This window comes from Notolepis coatsorum (genome assembly GCF_963971535.1).
Source record: "Notolepis coatsorum genome assembly, chromosome: 1".
Taxonomy (NCBI): Eukaryota; Metazoa; Chordata; class Actinopteri; order Aulopiformes; family Paralepididae; genus Notolepis; species Notolepis coatsorum.
The window spans coordinates 276953082-276980274 of NC_140165.1; the positions used below are offsets into that span (position 1 = coordinate 276953082).

Sequence of the window (27193 nt, forward strand, 5' to 3'; positions counted from 1 at the left end):
ATCCGTTTGGCTGATCCAGGTAGTGAGTCTCTGCTGTTGAGGTGATGGTGGGCTCGTTCCCACTCCTCTGGTTAACCTCATGCAGGACGGAGAGGTGTTTGGACTTACAGAGTCGACACGGCTTCTTCAGGTCGCAGGCAGAGGCTAGGTGAGGACGACCGCATCTCCAACACCTTCTCTTGGCTTTGATCCAGTCCACTATCTCCCCTCTGGTCAGCTTAGCGAAGCGTTCGCATTGGCTGAGGTAGTGTTCTGACTCGCAGTAGGGGCAGTATATCTTACCCTTCCCTTGGGTCTGGACAGGTTGATATACCTTGGAGGGCCTTTCGGGTGGAGGATCTTGGGGGTTGTCTGTACCATGCATCACCGTAGTGACCTTTATCTTGGGCTGATACTTGGGGTCTCTCCTGTCATTCTCACTGTGAGCATGAAGGGAGGGCTCAATGTCCAGGCATCTGACTTCTACCCTCAGCCACTCTGCGAAGTCGGTGAGGGACAGCTTCGTCTTGTCTGGGTTCTCCCTGTACTGTTGACGACGGAACCTCTCTTGTTGGTGTTTGGGAAGCCTGTTGAGGAGGCGCTTCACGTTTGAGCCACAATGGAGTTCCTCGTGACCTTCGCCTTGAAGGGACCTCAGCATCCCGACCAGCGACTGCACTCTGATGGCAAATTCGTCGAGGGCTCTATCGTCTCGAATGGGTGGTAAGCGTTCCATGTCCTCTATCTCCTTCAGAGCGAACTGGTATGGGCGTCCGTATCGCTCGTCCAGTGCCCTCAGAGCTTCAGAGTAGGGCATACTTGACTCTGCGTAAGCCAGCACCAGGCGGTGGGCACGCGGCACCTTTATATGCTTCAGCAGAATGGCATACTTGTAGTGCTCGGAATGAGAAGGATTGAGGAGTGTACTGAGGGAAAGGCGTAGTTCCACGTATTGGGCTCTATCCTCCTTGTTAAAGTCCGGGAATGTTGGACCTTCTATATTGGGGGGTGCATGCTGGTATACTGTGGAGGGATATGGTCTCGCTATGGCTGGGTTCCCTTGGTAGGCGAGGTAGGGCACATACGGAGGTTGGTGTGCTGACTGGTGTGCAGACTGAGGCAGGTGCTGATGCATGGGTTGCTGCATGACCTGAGGTGTCGCCCAGGTTGGTGGCGGGTAACTCTGCTGAGGCTCATTCCTTTCCTCGTACTTGCGGCTAGGCGGAGCCACATTGGATGTGCTTCGTGGGTTCGGGTAGGAGGTCGGTGGCCAGTATGAGGGTCCGCTTCTTGCCAGGCCCTCTGATTGCGGCAGGTTCTGGGTTGGCCTATTGGGCTGGCTGGGCTGACGAGAGGAGCCTTGGTTATGTTGGTTCTCCTGCTTGCAAGCCTGAAGGCCGTGGGGTACTTCGATTGCACGTTGGAGGGGGTGAGTGGCTCGGCTGAGAGGTGGGGGAAGTGTCCACTCTGGCTCATGGATACTCAAATCTTCTAGCTGGTCGGTTAGTTCTGCAGCCATACTTAGGTGATCCTCGGCTGGGGAATAGTGAGGTGCACGGGCAGGGGAGAACTGCGGTTTGCCTACTCTTTCTGGGTGGAGTTGGCGGACTGGAGTCTGTTGCCGTGATGACCTCCTTGACGACTGAGCTGAGGGTCGGGAGGAATGGTGCTGCAGAACAAGCTCCACTGCAGCTATACTTGGGTGATCCTCGGCTGGGGAGTAGTGAGGTGCACGGGCAGGGGAGACCTGCGTTTCACCTACTCTTTCTGGGTGGAGTTGGCGAACTGGAGTCTGATGCCGTGATGACCTCCTTGATGACTGAGCTGAGGATCGGGAGGAATGGTGCTGCAGAACAAGCTCCAAAAGCTCGGTTTGCTTCTGAGCCGTCTCACTCTGTTGCCGCGCAGTCTCCAGAACTTGGTGCATTATTGTTTCGTGCACATTCTGCATTGGTGGCATGGGGGATGTGCCTCTAGCGGGACTGAGCTGTGCTTTATCCTCTTCATGCCTGCGCAGCTGCTCTGTGTCACGCTGGCGTGTACTGTCCACTAGGTAATCGTCTAGCCATCTCGGGCGCTGCACGGTGCGTCTGGGGCGCACGGATGGTGAAGCGGGGAGGCTCATCCCTCCTTGACTGGTTGCCATATCGTTGACTCTATCCGGTTCGAAGGACCATTTGTAGTGAAGCTCTTGGTGGTTAGGAAATGTAGTCAACAACACGGGGTGTCTAGTCAGGACACGGGAGGCAGGAACGTTCTTTGATGAGTTTTATTATTAATGGTCAGACAGATGCACAGGCGATTTCTACTTCTATTTCCCATTAACACGGTGGGAGTATGTGAGAGTGGGTGTGTGTGTGTGTGGTTCTAAATGGGGAGGAAACAAAGACATCAGCGTTACTAGTACTCATTAATCAGTCTGTTATATACTATACAATATACTGTTGCTGCAAGTAACATAAACCTCACGAGTGGAACTACCAATGGGGATAAGCAGTGCTTTACCTATACTAGTTACAGGGATAAACTGTGCTAAACAGATACTAGATACTATACTCAACAACATAGATTATACCCAATAGGCTAGATTATCACTATAAACATACTGGTAAATTGCTTCCTAAACAGCTGGTAGAATTATAACATTAGTATAGGCCTTAACCATATAAATCACCAACAATAACTAAGCGTCCTCATCATACACATATTTAACACTTACTTGTGATCAGGGACGCACACATGAACTGAAGGAATCTCTAAGCCCACTAGTATATATGGATGCTGGCTATCGACAGACATGTCTAGACATGTCTGAGGCATCCTGCTGCAGAACAGCAGAGCAGCCCCCCACAGCCTTTATGTCTGACTGAGAGGCGTCCCGCTGCAGAACAGCAGAACAGCAGCACAGCACCCCACAGTCCTTATGTCTGCCCAGTCCTTGGGCCTTTTGTACAGCCTCATCCTTTTAAAGTCTCCCTATTATAAATTATAAATACAATCATTATCTCCACCATGCATTTGGTTGCATTTGTCTGTATACAGTATCTGCATTATATCTCTATCTATCAACTACAAGGATGGATGAAACTTGGCACATAGGCTGGCTGACAGCAGGCCAGAGACATGCATTCTGGAATATTTTTCACATCAGTCAACGACAAGTATTTTATTTGCCTTAATTTCCAATTTTCCATCATTGTCCATTGAAATAGTTATTCAGTCGCATCGAGTGTACATACAGAAATAATGACAAAAAAGGCATATAAAATCATAACAATAAGACAACAAGGTGAGGCAAAAAGTAATTATAACAAATCAATTAAAACGTGTACAACTTGATTGACAAATGTTGACGATCAATGTTTTAAACTCTGCAACAGAGGGGAGCATCTCAAGCTTTAAGGACTGTTGGAGTTCATTCCATGAGCTAGGGGCATGGAAAAATGCAGATTTACCCTGTTCCAAACGACCTTAGGACCAGCCAATCACTAGAACGGGTTCCATAGGTTTCAGAATTCCATTCCAATAATTAGGGATGCACCGAATGGGAAATTCTTGGCCGAAACCGATACCGAAAATAGGAAACAGTTGGCCGAATGCCGAAAGGCCGAAAATGATTAATATAAATATATATAATGTTTTTTTTTTTTAGCTACCTGATTATGGCAAAATACATGATTATGGCAAAACGTAACTTAAATAATATTAATAATCACTATTATGGGCCCATAAAACATTTATTCAGCACTTTTGAATGCATACATTAATTCCAGACTGACTGCTGAAAGATTGTACAATTTAAACATTTTCTCTTTGCATACAACAAAATGTGCATTAAAGTCAAGTGCATTTTATTTTCTCTGTAGGATAACTACAACAAAGTGCATTCAGAACAAAGCCAAGGTGCTTTAAAACTGCATAAAGACACACACACACAGGACTGTTGTATTTACTACATCTCCTGTGACTCTTAGCGGGGGATGACGTAGCTTACGAGAGACGGGTCAAAGAGGAATGGAAGCATTGTTGGCTAGCTTAACGCTAACGTTAGTTCAAAAGGTTTGAACCGCGACAGGCATATAGTAATGGCGAGGATATAAAGCATGTTAAAGACGCATTTATTGGATGCGTTGCTTGCGGAGTTTACATAGAAACAGCGCGACTCCCAAGAGGAGTTGGTTATCACAGGCTGCAGAACACAGGAAGAGCTGCCAAGTTGCGTTATACATTGCACGTTTTGATTACGTCATCACAACAACACTTTAGGTTACAAACGTTACATAACCCTGTTCTTTGACATTCAGTGATATCTTTTCAGTGCTAAAACCCTTTCGGTGGCCGAATATTCGGTGCATCCCTACCAATAATGATGTGTAGTATAAGGAGGTAATAGTAGGCAGGAGACAATGAATATCTGTCTAAATGGCTTCCAATGTGAATTTATTTAGGGCACAACGTTTGGGCCTGTGTGGCCTTCGTCAGGTGCAATACATAACATGTGAGGGGGGGTGGGGTTTATATACACAGGAAAATGCCACTCCCACCAACAGCCACCCAAGCACAGACCTCTCACGCATTCCCGTCATTATGACATCAAGCCCTGGTGCATTCTTTTCCCAGCTTATGGCAGACCCCTTTTTCCTTTCCCGTTTACCAGTAATTTGGCCCTTGATGCTGCATGTCTGGTTAACCCTTTCACTACCACACTACAAAGGGTTAATGCTTTCACTTACACACTACAAAGGGTTAATGCTTTCACTACCACACTACAGAATGTTAACCCTTTCACTACCACACTACAAATGGTTCTGTAGCGTTATGGCTTCGCTCAGCACCTATCTGCATATATCTCGCTTCAGCGTATATACACTGAATAAAAAATTCCACCATGTACCTTTACATGCCAGCATTCATCTGGCCACACCCCCATCCGCTTACCTACATAAGTAGGGGTGGGGCCACACACTCATCTCCTTCTCAAATTTCAGCCACAAGCTAAGTGCTGCTCACATGCCCACTTGACGTGGAGAAAAATATTTAGTCTGAGGAAAGGAAGAACAAGGAGATACGTTGACATCATATCTTTATTTTCTCTCTCACTATTTTTCGAGAAAATACGGCGATATTGTCTTCGTCACTGGAGTGTCTGGAAGATGATGATCATTCTAAACCTCCACCGTTTTTTTCGTATTAGGGGCTTGCGTCGCTAATATACTCTCCAAACTGCAGTCCTCCTTTGCTGCGGCTGGATGGGTTTGACCCTCCTGCTATGCAGCTGGACTGTGGAAGTCTGTTGTGAGGGACTGGTTGGTTTTCAAGCCTGGGTGAGTAATGTTTGCTTGCGAGCACCACTTGTCTGTTAGTGCTATGGGGGCTAGCTGACCATTTTTACGAAAGCCGGCCCCAGATTAGGGTCCTCTGTTCAGCCTCTTAGGCGACGGCGGGGGATCTTGGTCTGAAGCCCATTATAGTCAACTAGTGGGCCGCGACCAGGAACTGGTGATCCCAGGATTCTCTGGACAAGCGGATGCTTCTCTGTCCCGTGCCGGTATCGGTCCGATATCAAGATAGGGCCAATATTAAAAAAAAAAAAATGTTTTTTTTTTATATCTTTTTTTTTTATTTTTACATGTTTTGGCATTAAATAGTTTCAAAATATCAGTAATTTCTGAAAATAAGTTACAAAAGTAAAAAAAACGTATGCGTTTTGGAAAATAGCTCTTTATTTGATTATCATAAAGTGTTTTCTATACAGAGATATCGACATCGGTAAATATCGGTATCGGCCAGAACAGCAATATTAATATCGGTTATCGGTATCGGCCACAATTTTCACATCGGTGCATCACTAATGTTCGTTATCGGAAGATCCATGTTCAAGTCGGCTGTAGCCCAGATGGGACTTGTGCTGGCTCCGCCGGATGTCTGGTAAAATCACCGTTGTAAACTGTGTTGACATCTCTTTTTCTCTTCTCTCTTAAAGGATGAGGAGGGTTTCAGACGGCGGCCTGTCTGAAGTGTGGCTTGTTATGTCGTTTTGTACAGTTCAGGTGATAGCTGCTTAGCTTGCGTGCTAGTTGTGGCCTACCTGTTAGCCAGTCAGCTGTTAGCTGCGGCGCTAGCCCGTTGTGTCACTAGGCTAGGAAACGTTAGCATGGTGCTATCAGTCGAGAGCGGCTGTTAGCTTGATGCTACACTGTTGAACATTGCTATGACTATAACATGCCTTAAAGGGGAACTATTTTACTATTTTTTTCACTATTTGGGCACTTTTACACAATTCCTGTGAGTCTATGGAACACCTCTGTAATATATATATTTTTTTTATTCATTGTTTTGTATTTCTAATCAAGTCCTCAAAAACAGCATTTTTCTACCTCAAGATCTCGAGCTGTTTTGCAGCCGCAGCTGCAGGTGCCACCTAAACCACTGTGCACCGTCGGCCCCGCCTGAACATTAACATGCAGCAGTGACTATATGACATCACATATAGGCACATTTTCAAACGACTCAGTTCAGTGAGGGTGAATATTGTGAGAGGAGAATTGGAAGAATGCGCCAATATGAGAATTCTGAGACATAGATCATATTAATATAAGTTCACATAGCTAGGAAACAATGCTAAACACTCAAAAAGGCCATTTATAAGATAGTTCCCCTTTAAAACACTCTGACTACGACGTCATCTTTGACAGAGGATGTTAGTCGAACCTACACCGGGAGCCCTGCCAGCGAGAACATGGAGAACCGTAGCGGCTGGGTGGTGCAGCGACGCTGCCCTCGTCATCAACACAGGAATGCTGTGCTCAACGTCGGTGCCCCGTTAGCCAGATTGCAGTTCGCTTGGCCTGCGCTCAGGGTAGGAAAGGTCCCGACCGGACCTTAAACACTTCTTCTTCCTTCCCTTCTAAATGTTTTGTAATAACGACGTTTTCCAAAACGGGTGTTGCTGCAATACATTTAGGATACGACGCGTGTTGTGTGTGAATTGTCTTGTCACTGGTATAGCTTCTCTCTCCATACAAATCGGGTTGTTGTTTTACATGTGTAAAAATGATCTGGTTAGTTGTGTTGAGAACATCATGTGTGTTCAGGTACCGTGAACTCTCAACTAAGGGGGTTAATTAACCTATAAAGCTATGCTTAGTGACATATGAGTGAAGAATGAATTATTTTCTCAGCCTGTAATGATAATGAACAGTGTGTTCACATATTAACAGGGTTACCTGTTCAACTTGGCCGTATCAAGGGTAAGGTAGGAGGGGTGATCCCCCCCGGTTTCCCTGGGGCTTCCCCACCCTCCTTTCAGACAAGTTCAAGTTTCTTTAATAGTTGTCATACAGAAGTACAGAATACTTTTATACAAAATGCTTCTTACTGTTACACTCCAGAGACTGTGCTAGACAAGATAAGTATGAAATAACATAGTATAGCATGTAAAATAGAAGTAAAAATAGAGGTCACAGTGTTCAGTATAGACATATGTACAATGTTCGATGCAGAATAGAAGTAACTGAGTTACCATACAATATACAATATACTATGCAATGTACTAATATACAATACTATATAGTAGGGGTGGACGGTATAAACGGTATACGGTATAAACGGTATGAATTTGCTCTACGGTATGGATTTTGCCTATACCGTGTAACCGGTAGTGCAGCTCTAAAATAGCAATGACGTCATGTAACCACAGCGCGACTATTTCACTCGCATTTGCCCCTAAAAATAGATAGAATTAGTCATAGATAATAGATATGTGCGAACTGGAAAAAGTTATTTAGAAGGCTTCGCGCAGTGGGCGTGCCAGCCCCTCCCGCACGCATGTAAACACGGGTCTACTAGTTAGTAGTCTAGTGGGACGGGACGTCTCCCTGAGCTAACGTTAGCTTAGCTACCGTTACAAAATGACCCAGTCAACTATTCACTTTTAGTTTAATACATGATGAGGCATTGTCTAACCGAACGGTATCTAGTCGGCCAGCTACCGATAGCTCCTGACATCAACAAACGCTCCATCAAGTCTAGTAGAGAGTAGACGTGTATGATAGCTCCGTTAGCCGTTAGCTCACGTTAACACAAGTTAGTTCACCGTTCAAAACGAAATGTCCCATTGAACTAAATAATTCACTGAGGCGTTGTATTAACGTTATATATCCGGCTAGCAGTAGCTACAGATAGCTCCTGATATCAATGTCTTATAACACTGATTCGATGCGTATTCGAGCTGAGGGCTTGTGAATGTGATTTAACGTTATACCAATACTAGGGCCCAGCTGCAGCGCCGGTGAATCCTGGCCGTAGCTCGAGGCTACTCGAGTATAGGTCCAGCTGCAGCTCCGGAGAATCCTGGCCGTAGCTAGAGGCTACTAATGTACACACAGACAGTGGAGCTTGTTGCGTGGTGGCGATGTCTCGCAGATAATACAAGTACAAGTCTAATTATATAATATATATATTTTATATAAAAAAAAAAAAAAAAAATTATATAAAATAAAATAAAAAATTTTAATCAAAAACGATGATACCGTGATATATACCGTTACCGTCTATGCTTCAAATTATACCGTGATATAAATTTTAGACCATACCGTCCACCCCTACTATATAGTGCAGAGCAGAAATGGGATGAGGTAGGGGTGGACGGTATAGTCTAAAATTTATATCACAGTATAATTTGAAGCATAGACGGTAACGGTATATATCACGGTATCATCGTTTTTGATAAAAAAAAATTTAATTTAATTTTATATAATTTTTTTTCTTTTTTTATAAAATATATATATTATATAATTAGACTTGTACTTGTATTATCTGCGAGACATCGCCACCACGCAACAAGCTCCACTGTCTGTGTGTACTCTAGTAGCCTCCAGCTACGGCCAGGATTCTCCGGAGCTGCACCTGGACCTATACTCGAGTAGCCTCGAGCAGAGCTACGGCCAGGATTCTCCGGCGCTGCACCTGGACCCTATTGTATTGGTATAACGTTACTTAAAGCCCAACCTCCAGGTTAAACCCTACTGATCAATTATGGGTAGTTTACATCATTGGTATATAATTTCATTATTTATTTTTTTCCATTTGACACCGGAAATGCCACTCTGAAAGAGTTAAAAAGGTCCACGCACGAATAACATGCACGCCAGGGCTGTACGCTAAGCTTTTTCACTAGGGGCACACTTAGGGCAAAAAATATTTTTTAGGGGCAAATTTTTTAATAACAATTTTACCATTATTAAAAAAAATATGTTCCTCCTGCCTCATTACTGTGGTCCTTTTATTTAACATTTAAGTGCGTTTGTTTTCAGGTTTGTATCTTTTATAATGAACCAACTGAGAGTGTGTAAATCACTAATAGAACAAAAACAACAAACTGTGTGTGTGTGTGTGTGCGCGCGCTTGTGTAGTGCTCCTTGAATGAGATCATCACAACACACACACACCATTAATCAGGAGGAGAAGAAACTCTGCATACATTTGTTTCACAATGAAAAGTGCTTTAGAAATCAAATTAATTATTATTATTGTAAATAACCTCATGAAAGGTTTATTATTTGTATGGGTAATTACCTGCTTCATATTTGTGATGTTACTGGTTTCAGTGTGTGCCTAAAGTGATCAATGTGTTGGGCCGTTTATAGAGATATATGCCAATTAATGTTTATGTATATCCGGGACTTTTTTTTTATAAGAATTGAGAGGTATTTGTATATATGACCTTTATTTTGAAAACTGTTGCAACGCAACCTTATTTACATATGCGCTTTTGACAGTGAAATGTTCAGTCCAACTTAGCTCGAAGGAAAGACTAATAAAAAAGGTTTAATTGACCCGTATGAGGCTCTTACGGTAGGACTTTGATTGTTTATAGAAGTGGAATGTAATACTATGCAAAACGAGAAATAAACAGTGATTTTACCAGCAGTCATTTCATTTCATATATGGGGAACCGACAATTATTAGTATTATATTATTTGCATATCGTCTCATTATTAGATAGATAGGTTGATACTTTATTGATCCGCGGTGTCAATTTAAGTAGACAGTATTTCACGTCCTAATAGTGGGGTACTCACGTAATGCATGGCTGATCCTGAACGTTAGAAGTTTCCGTGTCCCCGTCAATCAATCATCACATCATCACGTCAATCATCATCATCTTATCATCTCTCCACATCGGACGTGGTTGTCATAAAATTGACTGATATCCATTATCCACTCCGTTGTTCTTGCGGAGCAAGAGCCATATTATTATTTAAAGGAAGCGGCCACATTCAGTTTCGTTTCGCTAGGAATTATGGGATTTGGTGTTGGATGTATAGACTACGCAGATAGGGACATGGTCTTTAATCGCACGATAGACTACAAGTTCCAAGTATATAGCGTGACCCAGATTCACTCCGCGCAAATCTTTTTTTTCACTCAGGCTATCGGTGATCGCAGTAAGTTCATTCATTGCCGACAGATTCTTTCATAGCACCACGACATTGTGTCGCACTGACAGCTCGCGTGAGTGGCGTCATCACACGCCTTGGATAATTTAGGAGTGAAATGCGAATGCAAGGCTTGAAAGCACTACTCGCAAGCCCGCCCCCAGATAATATTTACCAATCGCAACGGCCAATTAAAGGGGCAATTCGCGATCATATCATCGCAGTGTACAGGCCTGCACGCGTGAATCAAAAAAGCTTATCAAACGCAGACGTCACAACAGGACAACAGGTGCATATTAATGAGCCGAATCTAAAAGCTTATCAGACGCTAGCACCTAGCACGGCCGTGACGTCACTTCAGGAAACGTATGCCTTATGTCCGTCCGGGTCATAGTACTAGATCAATGGTGGCTCACTCGGTGCATCACAGTTAGCCTATATCTCCGCCGTCCCTGCTACAGTCGGGACTACTACACTCACTGACGTTAGCCTATAGCCCGCCGTCCCTGCGGGTGGTTCTCTCCTCTTTGTGTGCCCCCGTCCCCGCGGAGGAGCTTGTGGACTCGACAAGCGGCCGCCGGAGCCCGCAGCGCTAGTTAGCTCATAGCTATCGTGTAACACTAGCCTTTACGGGCTCGAGCACCCTACGGCTGCCGCCGCCGTCGCGTCCATGGGCCCCCCGGCAGGGCACCCGTGGGGACGGGGTGTACAGAGAGGAGAGAACCATTTTGGGTCCGCCGTTCATGCTGGCCAGCGAGCCGGATGTCGGGATATGTTGTTAGCACAATAGCTACCAAGCTAAGCTATGTTATCTACTAACGTTATAAACACAATATGTGTACAACGACACAATGATTTACATTATTACAAATATGGTAACGTGGTTGTGGCTTTTACAAATAGTGGTTAGCTTTAGAGATGGATGGATGGCTATAATCACGGAGCAATAGTGAGGTGAAACAGATACATTTTCATTCGGCTAGTAGTAGCAAGCATATATCTATGGTAGCAAGGCTCTCTGCCTGCCACTAGCTGTGTGACTCTCAGCGCCCCCTGGTGCCCTGCACCTGTTGTGACGATCATTTCGATTACACACGCACGTTATGAACCATTGATTAAAATATGCACGTGCGTGGTGATTGTGTTGGGCAGACAAAATGTTTGATAAAAACGCTAAAACTGGGTCAATTTCAATACTTTTTTTTCCCTTCTTCATGAAAGCCACTGTTGGCCTAGTCCACATTGTTTATTGAACAAAAATACAACGTGGAGGTTGACCTTTAACTGTGCTCAGCAAGCCCTCAGCTCGAATACGCATCGAATCAGTGTTATAAGACATTGATATCAGGAGCTATCTGTAGCTACTGCTAGCCGGATATATAACGTTAATACAACGCCTCAGTGAATTATTTAGTTCAATGGGACATTTCGTTTTGAACGGTGAACTAACTTGCGTTAACGTGAGCTAACAGCTAACAGGTAGCACACACGTCTCTACTAGACTTTGTGGAGCGTTTGTTGATGTCAGGAGCTATCGGTAGCTGGCCGACTAGATACCGTTCGGTTAGACAATGCCTCATCATGTATTAAACTAAAAGTGAATAGTTGACTGGGTCATTTTGTAACGGTAGCTAAGCTAACGTTAGCTCAGGGAGACGCCGCCGTCCTCCCGTGTCCCGTCCCACTAGACTACTAGACCCGTGTTTACATGCGTGCGGTAGGGGCTGGCACGCCCACTGCGCGAAGCCTCCTAAATAACTTTTTCCAGTTCGCACATATCTATTATCTATGACTAATTCTATCTATTTTTAGGGGCAAATGCGAGTGAAATAGTCGTGCTGTGGTTACATGAAGTCATTGCTATTTTAGAGCTGCACTACCGGTTACACGGTATAGTCAAAATCCATACCGTAGAGCAAATTCATACCGTTTATACCGTATACCGTTTATACCGTCCACCCCTAGGATGAGGTACAATTTAGGTACAATTTACAGTAAGGTGTACGAGTTGTAGTGCAAATCCTTTACCAATAAATATAAAGTGTAAAGTGTGTTTAGGTGTTCTAAAGTGGGTGCTGCAGTGAGTTGTTTGTTTAAAGTGAGTGTGTGCGTGTGGATGTGTGTGCTGTGTGCATTTGATGGTTGTTGCATAGTGTTTATTGTTCGTTGAGCAGCCTGATGGCCTGGGGATAGAAGCTTCTTTTGAGTCTTTCTGTGCTCGCCTTAAGACTCCGGTATCGCTTGCCTGACCGCAGCAGTTCAAAGAGGCAGTTGTTCGGGTGGCTGGAGTCCTTGATGATTCTCTTAGCCTTCCCCCTGCACCGCTTGTTGTAAATGTTCTGGAGGGTAGGAAGCCCCCCTCCAATTGTGCGTTCGGCTGAACGTGTCACTCTTTGTAGTCTGCTACGGTCTTGTGCAGTGCTATTCCCAAACCAGGAGGTGATGTTGCCAGTCAGGATGCTCTCTATTGTACATGAGTAGAAGTTCCTAAGGATCTTCTGACTGACTTGGAACTTCCTTAGGCGCCTGAGGAAGTAGAGGCGTTGTCGTGCCTTCTTCACAACACTGTCAATGTGTGTGGTCCATGTCAAGTCCTCGGATATGTGGGCTCCGAGGTACTTGAAGCTGTTCACTCTCTCAACCGGTGCCCCGTCGATGCTGAGGGGGCTGTAGTCCTCGACCCCCGACCTCCTGAAGTCCACAATCATCTCTTTTGTTTTGCTCACGTTCAGGGAGAGGCGGTTCTCCTGACACCACTGTGACAGATTCTCTACCTCTTCCAGGTAGGCCCTCTCGTCGTTGGCAGAGATCAGGCCCACCACTACTGTGTCATCAGCAAATTTGATGATTGTGTTGTTGTTCCGCTGTGCCACGCAGTCATGTGTGTACAGGGAGTAGAGGAGGGGGCTCAGAACACAGCCCTGGGGGGCCCCTATGTTGAGCGTGATGGATGAGGAGGTGCAGTTGCCTGCTCTTACCACCTGGGGTCTGCCCGTCAGGAAGTCCAAGACCCACTGGCAGAGGTCATAGTTCAAGCCCAGGTCCCTGAGCTTGGCTATGAGTTTGGAGGGGACTATGGTATTGAATGCTGAGCTGTAGTCAATGAACAGCATTCTCACATAGTTCCCCTGCCTCTTGTCCAGGTGTGATGCTGTTTACATGTTGTTTACAATATATTGTGTCACTGTGTTTGTGGGGATACGATGTAACCCTCCGCTTAATTGCTGGGGTTGTGCTAACCGCTTGAGAAACTATATTTTCCTAAAGAAAAGATTGTTTGGTCGCTTATCGTGTGTGCTTAGCAAGGCCTGTGGCCGATACATAATCAAGGATTCTGTATTCTCTCGTTATGAAAAACGGCGTTCCTCTGTAGCAAGAGTGTACTTGCCATTTTTTGTTGTGATAAAGGGTTGTGTGTGTCTTGTGATCTACAACTGGGTTAGGTTTGGCCACAGAAGCACATGTGTAAGTCTGGTACCGGGGCTCTTAAGGGGGCCCTCTCTATTCTGTGTTTTTTCCTTAGTAAAAATCAGATAGTAGGTTAGCACATGAGCTGTGTGAAGCTGTTAGACACTTCATGTAGCTGACTGTGACTGTGTCATGCTCTTTTTTGTCATTACATCGTATCATGGGTGTGGGGTCGTAAAGGGGTGCACTGGTAATCCTTTCCTCCCCTTTTTGATGGGCAGGGGTTAAAACCTCCTGTCCTTCAAGGTTCCTGTCACGTTGCTGTTCGGCACGTTACAGGGTAAGAAGGGGGGGGGGGGTTTCCTGGTCCCACGCCCTGGAAGATTGGGCGTGTGCACCGCAGATATTCCCCCGCCATAGAGTACGTCACTGTGCGCGTCTCTGTTGGTAAGACTTCCGTGAGTTGTTCAGGTCCATATGATGGATCTGTTTCAGGGAGTTGTCAGAGCTCCTCCTCACGAAGCTCCTACTCTCCTTCCCTGTGAGGGAGCCTCCTCAGAGTTCAGAGCCTCCTCCTCAGATTGTCAAGGTGAGTAGAACTTCAAAAAGGAGTCCTGCTCTATTGTGTGTGTATTCGATTCAATTCGATTATTGAGTGTGTATTGGTTCAGTGCCTCCTCCTCGGAGAGCCCTAACCCAAATTACCCATAGCTCAATGTTGCAATATATTCTTTTCAATCTATACAGCTCGCGTGGGAAGTCTCTCTGGGGATTTCCGTCTCCTCCCTATGGGAGGGTGGTGCGATGTAAAAATGTAAAATAATTTTACCCTCAGCTGCGTCACGAGGGATTCATGTCAGTCTGTGTTCTTTCTTTTTTGAATAAAAAGAGGAAGGTACATGAAGCACGACGGCTCCGTGTCGTTCTCCCAGGCGACTTGGAGGAACAATGTTTGGTGTCTTGCTAGACTATCCATTGATGTGTTTGGGTCTCGTCGCATACATAGTGCTGGCTCGGTGTGTTTCTGTTAAAGAATCACACAGGGGCTAAGTGCGCCTTGGTTGCTTGTTAAAACAGCGTTTTTATAGGGCAACTGGGATGGAGTTTTGTCTCTTCCGAGCGCCAGTTTACTAGGTTGTCTCGATGAATTCTCATTCATATCTGGGGGATGTTAACGGAATAGATCAAAACATAGGTAGAGGGGTCTCACGCCCTTGGGGGGGGCCACTGAGCACGGTCTAAATGGGGACCGTCTGGGTGGCGCCCTCTTTTCATGTTTTAGATCGACACGCATACCTACCCCCTCTTCTGGAGTGGGCATGTCGGCGTGGTTAGGACACGGGACTGGTCTGGTCGCGCTGGTCCAGTCAGTTAACCCGTTGTCCGCCGGGGATGCAGATCTGCTGTTCTGGTACCCTGAGGGACTTGTGCTTTTTTCGGGGGGAAAAATGCCGGGTCGGTCCGGGTGTCACAGGGTTAGGCGCTATGGAGACCCTTTGTTGGGTACATATTGTACTCTGCACTATCGTAATGGCTTACGGCCATACCAACCTGTACACGCCCGATCTCGGACGCTACGCAGGTTCGGTCCTGGTTAGTACTTGGTTGGGAGACCGCCTGGGAATACCAAGTGCGGTGTGCTTAGGGCTGGTTCTCCATTATTTTCGCTCCTCTCTCACGCGTGGCGAAGAGGGGGCTGTTGGGGTGGTCTTGGACCTCCTCTGGTAACCCTGTGCTTCCCGTGCCGCCGGGCCCGGTCCGAAGTAAAGTTTTGTTGATACCGTAGGCCTGGGATAACCCTTTTCTGAAAACTGAAACACTTGTACTGCGGTATAGCCACTAGCCAGTGTATGTCCGCAGGTGTGTTTTGGAGTTTTTTCTTGAGGGGTTATAGGAACAACCACCGTCTGTACAGAGAGGGTGGTTGATTCCCTGGTATGTTGGAACAGAGTCAACTCCCGGGTTACCCGGTTGAGTGTGCCCCTGCACGTTCATGACGTCTGCCAATCATGTCAGCCTTCTCTGCCTCGACCCCTCTGGGTGGTTTTTTTTTAATGGAGGCTTTGTCATGCAACAACGCCAGCATACGCCCCTTTCGCCGGGGGGGCTGTTTTCAGCTGACTCCTTTGGCGCCTGTCTCGTCCGCAGTGCTCCAGGCTCAGGTTACAGCCTGTTGCCTGGTTTCCCCGGTGCGCTGCCTGCTTCCGTTGGTTAACCTTTTTTGTGTGCTTACGGCCATGCTGACTGCCTGTTCTGCAGGGTCAGTGTGCCAGGCGGTGTGCTATTGGGGGGAAAGGGCCCGCTCTTGGAGGGGCCTTATCCGAATACGCTGGCGATGTGGGGGGCGGTGTCACTAAGTGACCACCTGGTGGGGTCTTGATGCCTGGTGTCATTGACCTCTCCGGGCCCCCGTGTTTTAGGGGATCCAGTCCCTTCAGTGGGTCTGGGTCTTCCTTCGCGCTCCGCTGCTACGGCCTTGCCACAGGGTTGGGTTTGCTCTTGACCCCGTGATTTCTGGGGGCAGTAACGAGGTTGTTCCTTCCGTTCGTTCCTGGGTGGCATGCGGGTTGTGCGTGTGTGTAGTCGTGGGGTCAAGCCACGGTCTGCTCACCCTGTGCGTTGAGTTGCTTGAGTGCCTCTTCGCACGGTCGGATCCGTCGCCCTCCCGTGAACCTCCAATAGGGGGGGTATCCTCCATTAGGGAGGGTCGGGGGGGCTCTGTCCTCCCTGGTCTGATGGTTGTGGGGGGCCTCAGCGGGGTACATTTGTCGGGCTATGGCTCCCGCTCATCCCCTGTTATGCAGACAGGTGCTGAGCGAAGCCATAACGCTACAGAACGAAGGGTTATGTATATAACCCAGTTCTGTGAGTTATTGTGCGCTCAGCACCTGGACGCCGCTGCGGCCCTTGATTTTTTCATTGTGGTGAAATTTGTTGGAAAGGAGATGAGTGTGTGGCCCCACCCCTGCTTATGTAGGTGTTGAATGCCCACGCTCGCTCTTAGGTCAGATCGATAACTTCATAACTCATTGGTCTGCCTATCCACACCTCAAACAGCGTCCTGTGAAGTGGTTGACACGCAGGACCAACCGAGTCTACAAAATGTTGTTGTTACCACTGACCGACAAGAGACAGCGAATGCACCGTTCCGACCCCCGTCAGTCATCGACCTTTAACGTCGAGTGATTGAAGTTGCGGAATCTGTTATTTTATTTGCACTGGGAAGGACTCTCTATATTCAGAGGAGGTCCATTTCCCTAATCCGTTACACGTATTATCACTATATGGCTTTACTTGATAATCCCAATATACAGAATTCACCTTTAGTCCTTAATGCATAATCATAAGTCTCCTTTTACTCCGTAGGGATAAAGCCTATAGTTATAGTTATATCCCCATTATACAGAATGCACCTTTAGTCCTTAATGCATAATCATAAGTCTCCTTTTACTCCGTAGGGATAAAGCCTATAGTCATAGTTATATCCCCATTATAGCTAGGGATAAAGCCACTTACACATCTTATCACTATATGGCATTACTTGATAAAACCAGGCTTGCCGAACCCACCTTTCTCCTCCTCCTCCGTCTGGGGAAAAAGTTCTTTTTTATATCATATATTAGGCACAATACAGGCACATTGGTGCACATTATCATTATTATTATTATTATTACTGGTAAAGTTACAATGCAAAAATACATCTCCATCCTTACCCGTCTTTTTGGGAAAAATAGAAGCAAAACGTGGTTTCCAAAAGAGGATTGTTTTTATTTTTTAACAGTAGAAAATTACATTTAAGGGTTCAGTTTCATTTATAAAAGTACACAGGTTTTTCAGCTTACTATATATCAGGTTTCAGTCCTCTCCTCAAAATCTCTCAAAAAAGTCTGGCTCTTGCCTCCGCAACAGTCTCTTTTATTTGACATTATACCATATTCCTGATTGGTCGAAGAACATTGATGTCACAGGATCGTCATTTAGTTTAGCAAACCAACATACAGTACATAATTCGTTATGAACTCCTCCTTCTTTGAAATATGATATTTCTGTTACTGTTATCTAACAGTAACAGAAAGTCCCTTTTCCCTTCAAAACGTACAACGGCTTTGTCTGGGGGAACCACGTGACTGGGGCCCTTCATAGGATCTTCTTAAAGAATCCCTCCAGACAAATCCCTCCTTTTTTAAACATAATTCTTTTAGTATTTTTCTTTACTGACAGTCAATTATAAGCATGCCATTTTGAAAACTCTTACTGTACACATTTTAAACATTTAATTGTTATATAGTTTCTTTTCTTTCTTTAAGATCTCCCCACTAGTTCCCGGACTCTGTCTTTCAACCCTCAACCCTTAATCCCCTGGTCGTCTGAAAGGGTTAAGCTCTTACAGCTCTCTCTCTCCCATCTTCCAGAGGCCCACATTCCTCAGGGTTCCTCCCTTCTCACAGACACCCGGGACCTTGTCTGCAGATATTAAAGGCTCATTTCCATTTTTTATAAGTAGAGCCAGCTATCCTCCAGAGTTCAGTTTAAAGATTATACTGGTCACATAGGAACGACTCAGGATGTCATTGTCCAAAAGTGTCGCTTGTTTTGTGACACTTCTCACCCACTCTGCCATCCTGTGAGGTCTTTGTCCATTGTTAATTGAATAATTGAAAAATAAAGCATATGATTACATGTGAAAAATAGGTATATAGGGCTGTATTGGAACGACTCAGGATGTCTATTTCAAAATGTGTCATTTGTTTTGTGACACTTTACACCCACTCTGCCATCCTGTGAGGTCTTTGTCCATTGTCAATTGAATAATTGAAAAAATGAAGCATATGATTACATGTGAAAAATAGGTAAATATGGCTATATTGTTACATAAACAACAAAAAAAAATTCAAAATAGAAATCACTGTTCTTCTTTAGAGAACAGGGCTTTTGCTTTTAAAAATAGTAATCACTGTTCTTTCTCAGAGAACAGGGCTCTTGCTTCTTTTTTGATTATATTTCTACCAACATTTTTATGTCATTGGTAAGGTGATTTTGATGACTTTCGTGCTTTCTTCGGCCTCTCGTAGTCCGCCCAGCCTCTGGAAGATGGTGGCAATGTACTTGTACCGGGGACTTCTTGTCTTGACCCCCCGGATCGAGAGGCCAGGGATCTTGGGTCTGGCAGGCCTTGACCTTTTTCACCTCCCCTGACTTCTTGACCGACCACACTACTGTGCTCGGTGGAGGGCAGGACAGGATAAATCTTCGGATCCCTCCGCGCATAACGGATTCCAGATTGAACTTTGATGTTGGACGTGCTCATCTTAGGGTAAAAGATCAAATCCATTCTATAATATTCGCAGCTGTTTCCCCAGCTCTTGACGGTCGCCCATGTCTTGCCGAAATTTGTGTCACCCTCTCGGGTAACCATGTAGATCTTCACCCAGGCCGGGAGGATACCGGCCCAGTTACCTCCCACCAGAACATGGGCGACACTGGATCTCTCTTCTGACGCAGCGTCCAAGTAGAAGAAGTCCTCGTACTGCATCCTGGTGAAAGGGTCAGAATAAGGTCTTCTCCCGGGTTTTATTCCCACTATGTCAGGCCAACTGGCAGGGGACTTAAGTTCTTCATTTGTCATCATTCTGCCAGTTCCTGTATATAACTGAGATCGTTGGCCGTCATCTACAACGTCCCATTTCCCTCTCTGGAGCGTTATTTTCTTCATCCAGGTTACTCCTAGGCCCAGAGACAATTTATCCTCCGGTGTTGTCATCGCAGTTGCTGTCTGTCTCTGGTCAGGCATTTTTGGTGAAACCAGACTTGGTGATGATGACACGAGGGCCGCTCTCAATCTATCAAGGGGGTCTTGATCCAAAATACTCAATACGCTATCACCATGTAACATAAGTTCGTCTGAGATGGTATATCCCTTAACCGCCATTCTCCGGTGGTGTCTGTTCGTTCCAGCGTTTCTGACCAGTGTGTGAGAGAGACAACACTGGTCCTCTTTTATCTTCATTTCAGAAGAGGCTCCGTCATAGTTGAAGGCCAAATTCTCTTTTTTGCATAATTTACGGCCCTCCCTGACCGGGAGAGGAGGCCCATACGACGTAGTAGATTTATTGTAATAATGACCCCTATTATCACAATGCAGGGGAGGGCCCATCTCACTATCCCCATCACCACCGCCCTGGCTGTCTGTACCATGGAAGTGGCAAAATTCCAAACATCACCTACTCCATCTGCCACGGCCCCCCCTATATCTTCAGCTGCACGCCCGATAATGGTACCGAGTACTATCGCAAATTGAGTTATGTCTCTCCTCCTGCTCCATTCGTCCACATGCGGTGCCCGATCCTGTGAACAGGACCCGTTTGTCATGTTGTTAGCATGCGAAATGGGAAAAACACCATCCAGGTAGAATCCTCTTGTTGTCCAGCCATACCCCGGACCCAGCCCTCCTCCCGTTTCCAAATAATCAGATATGGGTTTCCATGGGGATACAAAGTCAAACAGGGCCTTGTTGCATCCCGTACAGGTGTTAAACAGATGGTGATTGTTTCCCCGTCTGTTATTGCAGTACTGGGTATTGATGAAATTCCATCGGTTCAACAGGTATGCCTCCGGTGGCCAATAGTAGGGGAATCCTCTATCCAGGGTGTGTTCAAACAGCGTTGCTAGGGGTCCGCATTTTGAAGTTTTTGCCTGCCATGTGGCTTCATTCTGTCTATCTCCCCATTTCGCCGTGGGAGAAGAGCGGTAGCAGTTAGCCACTATCAAGGGGATGCTCACCTGCCGGGGGAATTTTGAGTCATAATACAGTGTTCCACCCTCCCCCGAAACTGCCCTCCATCTCATTAGGTCACTGGTGTCCCGTGAGGTTGGAGAGTCAAACCAGTGCATATTACTCCATGCATGTTCCTGCGGCGGAGGGTTACGCACAATGTAGTACCTTTCTACCATTCTTCGAGGGTCGCATCCTATCTCCTGAGCCTTAGCCAGAGGGAGAGTGCCCCAATGGATCCACGTACTGTTAATCCCATCCCGGGATCTCCCCCTAGTCAGGGTCCTAGTAGAAGCTAGGTCCACCATAGCTGAGGTAGCTTCCTCCACATGTAGGTGCGGATAAGTATCCTTCTCTGTACACAGACTCTGATCATTCTGCGTACAATACTGTTTCCCCCATTTACCATAAGTTGTTCCGGGGTAGGCCCCGAGCTGGGCCCCCGTCGCTCTGAAGCTTGGTTCCAGACCCCACCTCATTATGTAGCCACTAGAGGTCTTTCTAGTGAGAATAAGAGGTGGGGGTATTAGGATTTCGCCTAATTGTCTCTCTTTAATGTTTACCATAGTGAATGGTAGCTGTGGATCCTTTTCCTTCCAATCCTGTACCCACTCCAATATATCCTCTTTTTCTGATCCATCGGGATTAAGGTTTGGATTAGGTTTGCTTTCTTTTGGGGGATCTTTGTTATTGCTCCCCACCGCCACTACCAATGCTCCGGGGTATGGGGTGCTGGAATTTGGGTCTATATGCCTACCCACATTTAGTTGGAACCCCAAAACCTGAGCAGCTAACTGTTGGTGGATGAACAGGGTCAACTTGGTCTCTTCCGTATCTGGCTCCTTCTGCCAGCATGCCGCCACCAGGTTGACCTCCTCATCCGTGAGGCCTATTCCTGCATAGGCCCTCCATTCATTGAGGGGCCGTTTTGCCCACCTGCTGTGGTATCTGTCGAATTTTGAGGGTTCTGGGTATACTCTATACCTCCTCAAATAATTCCTGAAATTCACACGACAGGTGGCTTCCTGGCCCAGAGTTCCATTCGAGTATGGGCGTGGGACCCCCATATTCCGTGCTTCTCGGCATATAGGGACTAATTCACCCGCTTCTCTCATCATTCTTTTTCCCACTTCAATGGTGGTAAGACCCCTCCATACCTCGTCAGTTTTTGCCAGGTTATCAGATAGGCAATCGAGGAGAGAGTCTAGTATTTGCGTGCCCCACTTTCCCTCGAGTTTCTCCACCTGGCTCGGGGTCAAGGTTGGGACGTCTGTGTACCATAAGGTCCTCCCCCCCGCCAGGGGGAGACCGCGCACCCATGGAAGTGTAGGTGGGTATGGTTTGATTTTTACCCGTCCTGGGTTGGTTACCGCCACAGTCCATTTGAACCATGTAGCGGTAGTCTGAAAAGGACATCCTCCTGCTTGGTCAGTAGCTGTGAGAGGTATATCCTGTTCAGGCCGTTCCTGGACCTGAGCCTCCGGCAGAGTGTCTTGTCTGGGGGTCGAGATGGCGATTGTGGGGTCACGTGGCTGTGACTCTCCACACCCCCTCTGCCATCTCGGTACCTTGTTACCCTGGTAGCCGGCGGGAAGACTTGCATCTGTTGTTCCCTGGCTGGACGGCTCGACAGGATAGGGGTCACGTTGTTGCTTGGTATCCGGCGGGAAGACTTGCATCTGTTGTTCCCGGCCGATGCACCCAGGCTGTTGTCGTCTTGGTCATCTTGGTCACCTTGGTCATCTTGGTCATCTTGGTCATCTTGGGGTCACCCCCTCTGACCTCTTGGATCTCTCCCATAGTTTGAGGTAGGTTGATTCGTCACTTCTCGGGCGACCCCCACGGGTTCCCGAGAATTGTAGCAGCAGTCCTCTATTGAAGTGTGGTTGGCCTGGTCGTGTGACCCTGTCCGTAGGCCTCGCAGGACATCACAGATACAGTCCACAGAGGACTCATTTCTTTTCTCTCTTTCAGGTCCATTCAGGGCTCTCGCCGCCCTGTAACCTGGGTCCAGGCCGATGTCTCTCTGTCCGGTCTGGGAGGTCTAGGAGGTCTGGGAGGTCTGGGAGGTCTGGGAGGTCTAGTTGAGGACCCTGAGGATGCTCTGTAGCTTGACCTATCCCGGTCTTCCTCCATTTCCGATTTCTGACCTGAGTCAGTATATTCCTTCTTGCCATTCGCTGCGTCGTCCACTGACTCCGGGGGACAGCCCCCCCCCCCCCCCCCGTCTAAGAGTGTGGCACTGGTTCAGGTTTTGTCCCCCTCACCAGCGCACATTGTTCACAGATCTTTCGGACTGTTGTTTCCGTCCACTTCCTTCTTGCACAGGGGGTCTACCCTGTGTTGTGCTTGTCTCGGTCCAGACTGGGTAGTTAGTTACTTTTTTATGTCTGGTATTAGCTCCGGCTAGTTAGCCAGCTTGTAGATTCAGGCTATGTAGCCTCTTATAGACTCAGCCCCTGCTGATAACACCAGCCTGTATTATTACGCCGGTTCCACTTCCGTCACAGTAGCAGGACTTATGCATGACTTATTTTGAACTTATGTTCTTAGCCCCGGAACCTCCAATCCGTTTTGACAGACCTATAAACCAGTGACTTGGCCGCCCAAGCACCACAGCGTCCTGTGCCAGGTTGCACTTGCTTGAGTGTCATGTGTCAGGGCCCCAGAAGGTAATTTCTCCCTTTGTTGCCCTTATCTCTGCTTGCTGCTCGGGGGTTAGTTTCTCCATCTTATCCCCTGGATCTTGACCGGGGGTCTTTACCTCTCTTTCCATCATTTGGGCCATTGAAGCCTCGTTGGTGAGCTAGCGTCTCCTTGTGCTAGCTTCTCTTTAGCTGTTACTCAATATGTTGAGTAATCAGAACTGTGTTCAGTTTCAGAGGTATTTAGCTCCCCATCCTGTTCAGACTCAGTTTCACCTGAAGGCGTCATCTGTGGCCTCGGGTTCTGATCCTTCATCTGAATATCGCCATCCTCCTCTTCTTGGTTTTTTCCATTTCCACACTCGTCATTGATAGTGCGTCGCCGTGTTCTTGAGCGAGACACATCACCCCTTACTGCCCCCGTTAAGCAGGTTGGCACCTTGCATGGCTGCCTCCGCCGTCTGTGTCTCTGAAGCCCTTGCAGGTTCCGGAAGCTCATGTAACACTGGTCACAGTAGTATGGTTTCTCTTGTGTGTGTACCATGTGGTGTAGTGTAAGGTTACGCTTCGCCTTGAAGCTCTTTCCACACTGGTCACAGCAGTAAGGTTTCTCTTCTGTGTGTACCGTGTGGTGAATTCTAAGCTCTCTCTTCGTCTTGAAGGCCTTCTCACACTGGGCGCAACCGTAAGGTTTATTTTCTGTGTGTACCACGTGGTGACGTCTAAGGTGATCCTTCGTCTTGAAGCTCCTTCCACACTGGTCACAGCAGTAAGGTTTCTCTTCTGTGTGTACCGTGTGGTGTTGTTTAAGTTCTGCCTTCGTCTTGAAGGTCTTCCCACACTGGACACAGCAGTAAGGTTTCTCTTCTGTGTGTACCACGTGGTGTTGTTTAAGTTCTGCCTTCGTCTTGAAGGTCTTCCCACACTGGTCACAACCGTAAGGTTTATTTTCTGTGTGTACCACGTGGTGACGTCTAAGGTGATCCTTCGCCTTGAAGCTCCTTCCACACTGGTCACAGCAGTAAGGTTTCTCTTCTGTGTGTACCGTGTGGTGACTTTTAAGATGATGCTTTGTCTTGAAGCTCTTTCCACACTGGACACAGCAGTAAGGTTTCTCCCCTGTGCCAATTACGGCTTGCTGTACAGCCGGCAGCTCTGGGTATTGTGATTTGCTTGGTTCTGTGAATTCCTCCCTTGTGGTCCTCACCCCTGCTTGCTGTTCTGGGGTTAGTGCGGCCCACTTGTCTGGAGACAGGTATATGTAATTCATCTTCCGGGATTTAATTTCCTCCCGTCTTGCCCTCGTCTCCGCTTGCCGTTCTGGGGTTAACGCCCCCCAGTCGTCTGCAGAGAGGTATTCGATGCCGGAAGGATCCTTTTTCCTTGTTCTCTCCTTGGTCGTTTTCGGGGGAGGCTCCTGGGAGGCCCCCCCTTTGTCAGATAGCATTTTAACTTGGTCATACAGCATACATTCGATACGTAGCTGGTCTTGTGACCATGCTGCGCATCGGGCTGCCAGTGGGTTACCCCCTGGGACTCCTCTGAGTAGCTTTTCAAGCAGTGAGCATGATCCTTGCATAGGTGTTCCATTCATGACTGATCCTGCTGCATCATTGAGAGACATGCTCCCGCCTCGCACCTGTGGGATTAGTTTCTCCACCATCTTATACCCTGGATCTTGACCGGGGGTCCTTACTTCTCTTTCCATCAGTTGGTCCATTGAGGCCCTTTCGGGGATCTCTAGTCCTTTGAGATGTCTCAACATGCGAGCTAGCGTCTCGTGTGCTTGCATCTCCTGAGCGAGCATCTGCTGCGCCAGCTTCTCATGAGCTAGCATCTGCTGCGCCAGTTTCTTCTGAGCTACCCGTGCCAACTTCTCCTGAGCTAGCATCTGCCGCGCCAGCCTCTCCTGAGCTACCCGTGCCAGCTTCTCCTGGGCTGGCATCTCCTGGGCTGGCTTCTCTTGTGCTAGCTCCTCCTGAGCTAGCTTCTCTTGTGCTAGCTTCTTCTGAGCTAGCTTCTGGCGTGCCAGCTCCTCCTGAGCTAGCATCTCTCGTGCTAGCTCCTCCTGAGCTAGCTTCTCTCGTGCTAGCTCCTCTTGCGCTAGCTTCTCTTGTGCTGGCTCCTCTTGAACTAGCTTCTCTCGTGCTAGCTCCTCTTGAGCTAGCTTCTCTCGTGCTAGCTCCTCCTGAGCTAGCTTCTCTCGTGCTAGCTCCTCTGTGTTAGCACTGGCTTGTTAGCCGATGTAGTGCTAGTTAGCTTCCATCTAGCTACGGCTAGCTCATGGGTCTTCCGTCTGGCTAAAGCCAGCTCATGGGTGTTAGCACTGGCTTGTTAGCCGATGTAGTGCTAGTAAGCTTGCAGTTCTGTGAATTCTTTTTGACTTCGCTTCACATCCAGTCTCCCCTTACAAACAGTGTCTTTGGGCTAGGGAGCCCTCGCCTTTCTGTGAACGGCCGTTTTGGCTTCGCTTCACATCCAGTCTCCCCTTACAAACAGTGTCTTTGGGCTAGGGAGCCCTCGCCTTTCTGTGAACGGCCGTTTTGGCTTCGCTTCACATCCAGTCTCCCCTTACAAACAGTGTCTTTGGGCTAGGGAGCCCTCGCCTTTCTGTGAACGGCCGTTTTGGCTTCGCTTCACATCCAGTCTCCCCTTACAAACAGTGTCTTGGGGCTAGGGAGCCCTCGCCTTTCTGTGAACGGCCGTTTTGGCTTCGCTTCACATCCAGTCTCCCCTTACAAACAGTGTCTTTGGGCTAGGGAGCCCTCGCCTTTCTGTGAACGGCCGTTTTGGCTTCGCTTCACATCCAGTCTCCCCTTACAAACAGTGTCTCTGGGCTAGGAAGCCCTCGCTTTTCTGTGAACAAAGCATGAAAGTGATTTTTGCATTGCAACTTCACCCAGCAGAATTTTTACCGTAATCACAAAAATATACTTTAAGCGTGATCCTTTGTTTAAGTAGAACCTCCTACTTTTTTTTTTACTGTAAGAAAACATTACGTAACTTTTTAGTCATGAGTAAACCTTTTTACCGCAATCACAAAAATATACTTTAAGCGTGATCCTTTGTTTAAGTAGAACCTCCTACTTTTTTTTTTGACTGTAAGAAAACATTACGTAACTTTTTAGTCATGAGTAAACCTTTTTACCGCAATCACAAAAATATACTTTAAGCGTGATCCTTTGTTTAAGTAGAACCTCCTACTTTTTTTTTGACTGTAAGAAAACATTACGTAACTTTTTAGTCATGAGTAAACCTTTTTACCGCAATCACAAAAATATACTTTAAGCGTGATCCTTTGTTTAAGTAGAACCTCCTACTTTTTTTTTTTTTTTGACTGTAAGAAAACATTACGTAACTTTTTAGTCATGAGTAAACCTCTTTACCGCAATCACAAAAATATACTTTAAGCGTGATCCTTTGTTTAAGTAGAACCTCCTACTTTTTTTTTTTGACTGTAAGAAAACATTACGTAACTTTTTAGTCATGAGTAAACCTTTTTACCGCAATCACAAAAATATACTTTAAGCGTGATCCTTTGTTTAAGTAGAACCTCCTACTTTTTTTTTGACTGTAAGAAAACATTACGTAACTTTTTAGTCATGAGTAAACCTTTTTACCGCAATCACAAAAATATACTTTAAGCGTGATCCTTTGTTTAAGTAGAACCTCCTACTTTTTTTTGACTGTAAGAAAACATTACGTAACTTTTTAGTCATGAGTAAACCTTTTTACCGCAATCACAAAAATATACTTTAAGCGTGATCCTTTGTTTAAGTAGAACCTCCTACTTTTTTTTTTTTTTGACTGTAAGAAAACATTACGTAACTTTTTAGTCATGAGTAAACCTTTTTACCGCAATCACAAAAATATACTTTAAGCGTGATCCTTTGTTTAAGTAGAACCTCCTACTTTTTTGATTTTGCCAAATCTGTAATTTAATTTTACTC

The 27193-nt window shown here is 46.6% G+C and overlaps 1 protein-coding gene across 3 annotated transcripts in view; it reads left to right on the forward strand.

Moving 5' to 3' along the window:
• Positions 1–27193, forward strand: part of LOC311230595 (uncharacterized protein) — a 103754-nt gene that overhangs the window by 7913 nt on the left and 68648 nt on the right. The window contains exon 2 of one of the 3 annotated variants that reach the window (XM_084316921.1): positions 6675–6838. The exons of the other annotated variants lie outside the window; for them this stretch is intronic. The gene's annotated coding sequence lies outside the window, so the exon portion shown is untranslated. The remainder of the gene's footprint in view (positions 1–6674; positions 6839–27193) is intronic. 3 annotated transcript variants of the gene reach the window in all.